The following is an 8,739-nucleotide window of genomic DNA, read 5'->3' as shown; positions in this document are numbered from 1 at the left end:
CTCTTCCTGAATCTGCTTCTTTCGCGTGGCCTGTCTTTCTGTTTATTCTTTTGTATCCCATCGTTGTTCTGCAAGGTTTTACACTCATTTTCCAGAAGAGTTTGGCTGAACGCAGTGAGCAAATCTTGCGCTCTTTATTTGTTCTTCCAGCTCATGCCTGGTTGACACCTCATCATTCAGTTTGGATGGGAAATGGCCTCAATCTTTTCCAGCTATTGCTAACGAAGATTATATCCAGGAGATATATATCGTCTGTCATCTCTGATTTATTTTATCTTCTCACTCTGGTGATTTGCCAGTTATTTCAGCTACCCAATGTAATTATTCAAAACTTCAAAGTTGTTTGCTTTGTAAACCACAGTTTCCTCTAGGTCTTTCTGAATTTTATAATAAACTGTAATTTGATTTCTTCTCCCAACTAAGTGTTCCCCTCATCCCAGGTCTCTACTCCTGTAGTAAGTGCTCCATGCTCTCCTTAATTCTTGACTTTTTTTTTTCTTTCTAAATTTCCAGAGGTTAGACTTCAGTTTCTTTTTGCTGAGTTTAGCTTTGCCAAGCCTTTTGTTCACTTCTAAAGTTTCAGAATATTCCTTGAAAATATTTGTCACATTTCCATAGACCTCTTTCAATACCTTGTTCTGGTTGTTTGATTTTGTTTTACTTGTTTATTTTCTTCTCTGTTTTATATTCTGAATGTCCCAGTTTTCCCAAAACAGACAAAAAATACATTTTCTATTAGCACTTCATTTATTATTTTATTCTTATTTGAAAAGACTCTTTTTGGAACCTCTATGCAGTCCCTTCTTCAAAGAGGTATTATTTTATATCTTCCTCTTCATTCCTGCTTCTCCCCACAAGGAAAAAAAAAATGTCTTGCTGTCTTTTCTGTTTATAATTGACAGGCTTTATTGATTTTTAAAAATTTTTATAAAACAAACTCTTGTGATTTTGTTTATTTTCCTCTCTTCATTTAAAGGAACATTTTCCTTAAGAAAATGGCCAATGCTCAAGTTCAGTCAGATACTGTTATTAAGTCATGAGGCCTTTTATGAAAATGAGACTTGGCCCACAGCCTACAGGAAACATAATTTGCAGCATCAAAATCTGCTGTTTAGATTGGACCATATCTCCATGCCTGAAACACAGGGTGGTTTTTCTGTATTTTTTGGCTTTTGTATTTGCTGTCTCTTGGTTCACAGAGACTCAAATAGCTTCTTCTAATAAATCAAAACCACCTTCAAGTACTTTGTACCTCAATTCCTGCATTTTCTGAAGACCTCTTATATTTCTCTGCTGAATAATTATCCTCATTCACTTGAGACTTCAATTCCAGGTGTCTCTTTTGTTCTTGATGACTTATTCCTTTATGTCATTAAGAAGATTTTCTTTGAAAGCAGAAATTGGCAAACTACAGCCTATGGGTCAAATCTGGCCCACCACCTAATTTTTGTAAATAATGTATCATTGGAATACAGCTGTCCCATTTCTGTATTACCACATTTATGCTGTAAGAGCAAAGTTGAGTATTGTGGAAGATAATATGTGACTTACCAAAAATAATTACTGTACACAAACAATTTGCAGATCTCTGATCTGGAATTTTACCAATGACAAATGCAATTTGCTTCCCAAAGTATGGGAGACCATGAGAAAGAGATCTGAATTTTGCAGGTTACAGCTGTCCTAGAGCAGCCAGTTTTAAGCAGACCCACCAGTGAACCAGATTCTTATGAGGAATCTCAGCCCAAACCATCTGAACCATATAGACAATCTGCCAACATATGAGAAATAGTAAAAGGTTGTTGTTTTAAGCTACAAAATTGTGAATAGTTTATTATTCAGTCATACTTAACCAATAAAATTTTCTTTTAGGAAGAGATGTTGCATTAATATGCTGAGTCAGTCAAGATACAACTTCATATTCATTACAAATTTATATTTAGTGCTCACATTTCTTTGATTTTTTTCTAACCAAATGGTAGTTATGCAGTAACCCATTAGACAACAAATTCCCCTATCCAGTTTCTTTGATTTTTCACTTCAGTTAATCTCTATTCATACTGATGTAAATGATTAATAAAAGATTAAAGTATTTTCTTAAGGGACCTCTGCATTTTAACTAAGATTATAGATGTTTAACCTTTAAACAGATGTATTCGTTAGATGGGGCTGCCATCATGAAGTGCCAAAGATTGGATGGCTTAAGAGAAATGTATTTTCTCACAGTGCTACAGGTTGAAATCAAGGTGTCAATAGGGTTGATTTCTTCTTTGGCTTGTAGATGGGCATATTTTACTTGTAGCTTTACATGGTCTGCCCTCTGTACATGTCTGTGTCAAAATTTTAATCTTCTTATAAGGATACCAGTCATATTGGATTAGTAACCAAGTTAATGCCCTCAATTTAACTTAATTACCATTTCAAATGCCCTGTCTCCAAATATAGCCACATTTGGAGGTACTGGGGATTAAAGGTTCAATGTATGGATTTGGGGGGAATATAATTCAGCTCATAACAGGGGCTTCAATGAATGACATGCCATAAAGCCAGAAGAAAGCTTCCAGAGTAGGGGCTCTGCAAGGCCAATAAATATGAAGAAAGGGGACTGCTTTAGAAACTTGCAACTCAAAGCAAAAAGTTTTCATTCAACAATTAATATTATTTGGTCCTGTGCTGAATGTCTATGATATTACATTTGTTCCTCACAGCAATTTTATTAGGTGGTTCCTAGAATTTTTACCATTATCACATTTCCTAGGCTATACAGTAATAGAAGTGGTAGAGCTGAATTTTAAACTGCTTTATCTGGCTCAAAAATTCATGCCTTTCCTTTAGCAAATACAAACAAGAATTGGTTCCAAACAGAGCTACATAATTAGAGATTGCTTATGAATCTTAACCAGGAGCAAAATGCAAAGACTAGTTGAAGTCTATAAATAGTAAGTGAAGTCAGATGGGAAGGAACATCAGGGTATAATTTTCAAAAAACTTCAAAAGCATTGTTTTCTCATTAATATATATGGAACATATGTCAATTAATAGCAGAAATTCATTAATGCCAGAAACAACAGGATGGTCAGGCTGATTCAAAGGAGAGTTGAAAAGTCTGAAGTACATACTGTCAGTAAAAGAATGTTAAAATAAGAGCATTAATTAAATACAAAACTGGCTAATGTACTAATTTTAACCTGTATATATCCTGTACAAAATAGGATAATAAAATTGTTTTCTTTTCCTGAAGTACAGAAATCATTTGCAATTTACCAATCTTCTAGAAGTTAACATTTAACATTATGAAGACTGAGCTCCAAATAATAATAGTGAATTAAAGATACATTAGGCTAAAAATGTTATGTCTGATAAAGTAGTTGACATAGCAATGTGGTTATTTAAGTTTCAAGTTACTGCATTCCACTGTCATTTATTTTAAAATAAATTAATAAAAATAAGTAAACTTCAAGTTAAGTTAATAAAACTTATAAAGTTAATAGTTGGGTTACTCTGTTGCACTAGTCACATTCCAAGGGCTCAACAGACCCATAGGACTACTGGATACCATATTGAACAGCTCACATACAAAACGTTTCTGTCATCACAGAATATTCTATGAGCCATACTGGCCCAGAATATCAGACAAACCACATACAGGTTTGTCAATGAATATTCTAGCAGGACATGAAAAAGCAAGGTTTTAAATAATTTTCCATTAGAGTAGAAGCTATGATTTTCAGGATTTAGAATTTCACTAGAAGAGTTATGAAAATGGAGAAATGTTGTTATATGTGCTGATAACTAGTATGCCAAAGTTTCTCTGTGTGTGTGCACATGACATGTGCATGTGTAGTAGCTGGGTTTTTTGTTTCTGATTTACTTCCCTGGATTTCGACTGTGTTCATTCCAGTTTCAAAGCATCCTTACCACATCTGACTGGGATGCCATTTGGCCCTGATACTGCCTATATGAGCCTTTCTATATAAATGTCATCCTTCAGCTGCCGAAACCCAATATTGAAAAAAATATTGATTCCCTCACAAATTTTAAATTTAATCCAATCATGTAACAATATGGTTACATCATTTACAAAATGTATCCAAAGAAATGTAAATAAAAATGGCATTGTGAAATTTAGCATTGTTTATTAAAAAGAACAAATTTCTAAAGGAAATTTGCATCCTTTCTTTTACTGCCTAAAATTAAATTTTTATTATTGTTACTATACAGAATTTTATCTTAATTTGTTTTACATTTGGAAGTTTTTATTAATCTACATTCTTTTAAGCACCAAAAGTATGTAGAATGAATTAAGGTTTTTTTCTGTTGCTGAAGATCATAAAGGCTGAAATCTTAAAAACATGTATCCAAATAACATTGTAATTATTAGTAATTCACAATTGATAAAAGCACTATAAACCTATTATAAATTTCGGTAACTATAACTAAGTATTATACAGAACTTAAAAATTTTATTGCAAATACATCTCAATGAAATAAATCAGACTTTTCCCCAACTCATATATTTGAGGGTAATAAAAGGTCATTAATATTTCTTTACTTCCAAAAGGACATGAACTAACCATGAATTCTATTTCTAGTCTTTAAAAAGAAATGTATACTTCCTGTAAAAGCTTGTTTTTGTACATGATTACATAGAATTACAAATAATGGCATTCAATTATTTGAACTTTTCAAATATGTGTCAAAATCACATCAGTATCTTTCATAAAAATCTTTTAGTAGTTAGGCATGGTGGCACATGTCTGTAATCTCAGCAGCTTTGGAGGCTGAGTCAGGATGATCACAAATTCAAAGCCAGCCTCAACAATGGCAAAGTGCTTAGCAACTCAGTGAGACCCTGTCTCTAAATAAAATACAAAGTGGAGATATGACTCAGTGGTTGAGTGCCCCTGAGTTCAATCCCTGGTACAAAAAAAAAAAAAGAAAAGAAAAAAAATCTTTTAATGATCATAATAGCTATAAGTTTGAGTAAGCCCTCTTTCAATTCTCCTAAAAGTTCACAATTAGGAATTGTCAGACTTGCAAAAAGGTTTCTAACCCAAATCAGTGAAATTATGTAATATCTCAATTTATTAAGCAGGAATAACAGAAATACTTTACCAAGAATAGTCAAATACTACTAACTTAGTATATTATTATTTAAATAAGAGTCAAACTCTGAAAAGTTTTGGAAAACCAAAATATTGGTAATTTCTATACAATTTTGCAAATAGAATGTTCTTATAAAATTTTCTTAAGGAATCACACGCCTTAAGTACATTTCTTTTTCTCATCAAAATCTTAGAGCTCTAGATCAACAAATAAAAAAGTTCTATGAATTACTTAATTGGTAAAGCAAGGCTTGGTTTTAGAATATATTTTATGTGTCAGAAAAAAATATAGAACATTACTTATCAGTATAATATGTTATGATGCATGTGGAATATCCATTTTATAGAGTATATCTTATAAGGCATATTACTGAAAACATGGTAAAAAATTCAATTTTTATGATAAAGTATTAAAATAAGGTAATAAATTAACATGCTACTTCCCATTACTTAATTTGTATTTATTAGATATAGGTAAGTGATAACTTTATTTGTGAAATAAAGCATATTCTGAAAGCATGGTGCTCCTTTGAAGTATATATATTTGAACATGTGTGCTCATGTATGTGTGTATGTTATAATCTACTGTTCTGTCTTTTAAGACTTTCATTACATTTAGAAAAACTTTCTTAAATTATATTAGATATCATGATCAAACTTTATGTATGTAATTTAAAAGAAAAGCGTAAACTGCTAAAAACAAATTGGTTTGACAGCCAGCATGTAATTTAATTTTAATTTTTTAATTGTAAGAAAACAGTGTGACATTTATAAGATTAAACTAGATAAGGTCACTGTAATCAAGATAAATGCCTAATGATATTACTTGATAATATGGGCTTTAATTCTTTTATTTAATAACCAATGTGAAAGAAGTCTAACAAATTTTTATAAATGAATTAGAATCTACAACTTGTCATCTTTTACTTGTTCAGTGATTCTTTTTCTTCCCTTCCCCAGGAATAAAGATTACAATAGGAGCATTGTTTAATGGACTGAAATTCCCTTCATAAAGGAAATTGATATTTTGGTTTTCAGTATTGCAATGCTTCATGCCCATGGAACCTACCTCAAGAGGGATTCCAACTTTGATTGTGTTCAGGGATTTAGAAGATTTGATCAATCATTCTCACTTTCTTCATTCTATATCTGGATTAAGAAATATTTAGAAGGAGGAGGTAGTGGGTTAGGAAAGATGGTGGAATGAGATGGACATCATTACCCTAAGTACATGTATGAAGACATGAATGGTGTGATTCTATTTTGTGTACAACCAGAGGCATAAAAATTTGTGCTCTACATGTGTAGTATGAATTGTAATGTATTCTTCTGTCATGTATAACAGATTAAAAATAAAAATATTTTTAATCTGTTATACATGACAGTGTTAGCAAGAGAATTCCTTCATTCCCAGGAGCTGCTGGAAAATGGAAGTCCCCAGTATCACTAAGAAGTCTTTGTGCAAAATAGAAGATGTGTCTTCTCTTCAAATTAAATGACTGATTTTTATTAGACAAGTAAAAAAAAATTAGAGATAAATAGTAATGGATTCTGAGGTACACAATAGTAGTACCTAGAAGGAAATGCATACTAAATGTTTACAATATATATGGTAAGTGTATATATCAAAATGTTCATCAAAAAACCAAAGTGCTGTAACCAGCACAGCCAAACTAGCAGCAGGTTCCAGTGAGGGGCCATGGGAGATTGGAAGAAATAAAACTCACAAACTCAGATTGTGAAGTAAACAGCTGGGATTGGGTGGAGTGCTGCTCACCGACGGAGAAACAAGTCTAAAGAATTATGCCAGCAATCTTTATTATATATGTCTCATTAATCAGATTAAAGACTATGCAAGCATTATTCTTGAAAGTTACAGAGTTAGCAACATTATGCTGTTTATTCTCCAGTTACATTCTACAGTTGCAATGTGCAATGTTAGGAGAATTGTGTAGCTCTCAAGAAAGTCGATTGTTTAAAGTTACTATTATGCAGGCAGGTTCGGGAGCAGCAGAACTGGTGAAACATTGTGGTAGTGTTAGCAAGAGAATTCCTTCATTCCCAGGAGCTGTGTGCCTGAGATCCAGGCTGACTCTAGCACAGAGCCTCCCTGTGGAGGGCATTGCCATAGCAACCAGGCATCTTGTATCTTTGCACAGAAACTTTCCCAGACACCAAGCATGCCATAGCCATGAAGTCATCAGTGACCCCAATCTCAAACATTGGTCTCTCAATAACTGTCACAACTCTCCACACCAAAGGCCAAAAAAGTATTTGTTATGGTTTGGAGATGAGATGTCCCCCCAAAGCTCCTGTGTCAATGCAGGAATGTTCAGAGGTAAAATGATTAGGTTATGAGAACCGTAACCTAATCAGTCCATCCTATTTTGAATGGACTAAATGGGTGGTAACTGTAGGCAGATGGGGAGTGGCAAGAAGAGGTAAGTCACTGGAGGCTGTCATTGCAGTTTATATTTTGTTCTTGATTCCTAGATCCCTCTTGCTCTGCTTCTTGATAGCCATGAGCTGAATAGCTTTTCTCCACATGCCTTCTGCCATGAAGTTCTTCATTTGAGGCCCAGAGTGATGGAGTTGGCCCACCATTGACTGAACCTCTAAAACTGTGAGCCAATGTAAATTTTCCTTCTCTAAACTGTTCTTATCAGGTATTTTGGTCACAGTAATGAAAGGCTGACTTACAGCAATCAAATAAATAATATGGAAAAAATAACAGGAGAGCAAATCCAAAAAAACATGGACAAGGAGATATTAAGATAGTGACAGAAATTGTGAAATTGTGAATAATACAAATAACAGCAAGTAGCAATAATTAAGTAAAACCAGAATCTAATTCTTTTAAATGCTTAATAAGAAAGATTTCTGGTGATACTGAATGGGGAAAAAGGAATTTGTAAGTAACCAAATACATAAAGGAGAAAGATTACACATTCAACAAGAATCCAAAAGAAAAAGAATATTCTGAATTACTCCATCTGTGTATCTGAATACTTAGAGAGAATTAACAAGTTCTTAGAAAAATATAATCCATATACATAATTAACAGAGACAGAATTTAAGTGAACCAGTAAGAAATAAAATAATTAAAGGGATCATCGATGACTTCCTCTTCCAGAAGCCCCATTTCTAATTGTTTTTATGAATATTATATTATGAATATAATTCCCAAATATTTAAGCAATGGTTAATTCCTATCATTTACCACTTTCTCCAGAAATTAGCAAAAGAGAAAAGGCTGCCTCTCTGTAATTGGTAAAACAGAGTTAAAAATGACTGCAATACTCAGGCATCATTAAGAGACTTTCTGGAGGGGAAGTGATGTCAGCTGGTTTACAATTCAAGAAGGTAGTCTTCCTGCTCTTTGGGGCATGGACTGGGTGAAGTTTAAAATGCAATCAGGAGGAGGACAAGTCAGGAGAATGTTGCAATGTTCAAGGTGAGAGATTATGGGAATTTGAACTAAGAAAATAACAGTGGCAGTGGCAGAGATGGATTAGAGGACTTTAAAGGTATCAGAATTTGCAGGTCTTGATAACTGGTTAATCATGAGATGAGATGGTGAGGGAGACTTCAAGAGGACTGCTAGATTTCTAGCCCAGGAGATCAAGATTGAGGG

Source organism: Ictidomys tridecemlineatus, chromosome 5 (assembly GCF_052094955.1).
Source record: "Ictidomys tridecemlineatus isolate mIctTri1 chromosome 5, mIctTri1.hap1, whole genome shotgun sequence".
Classification (NCBI taxonomy): Eukaryota; Metazoa; Chordata; class Mammalia; order Rodentia; family Sciuridae; genus Ictidomys; species Ictidomys tridecemlineatus.
The sequence above is the reverse complement of the archived record's forward strand: the minus strand, read 5'-3'. Positions refer to the sequence as shown.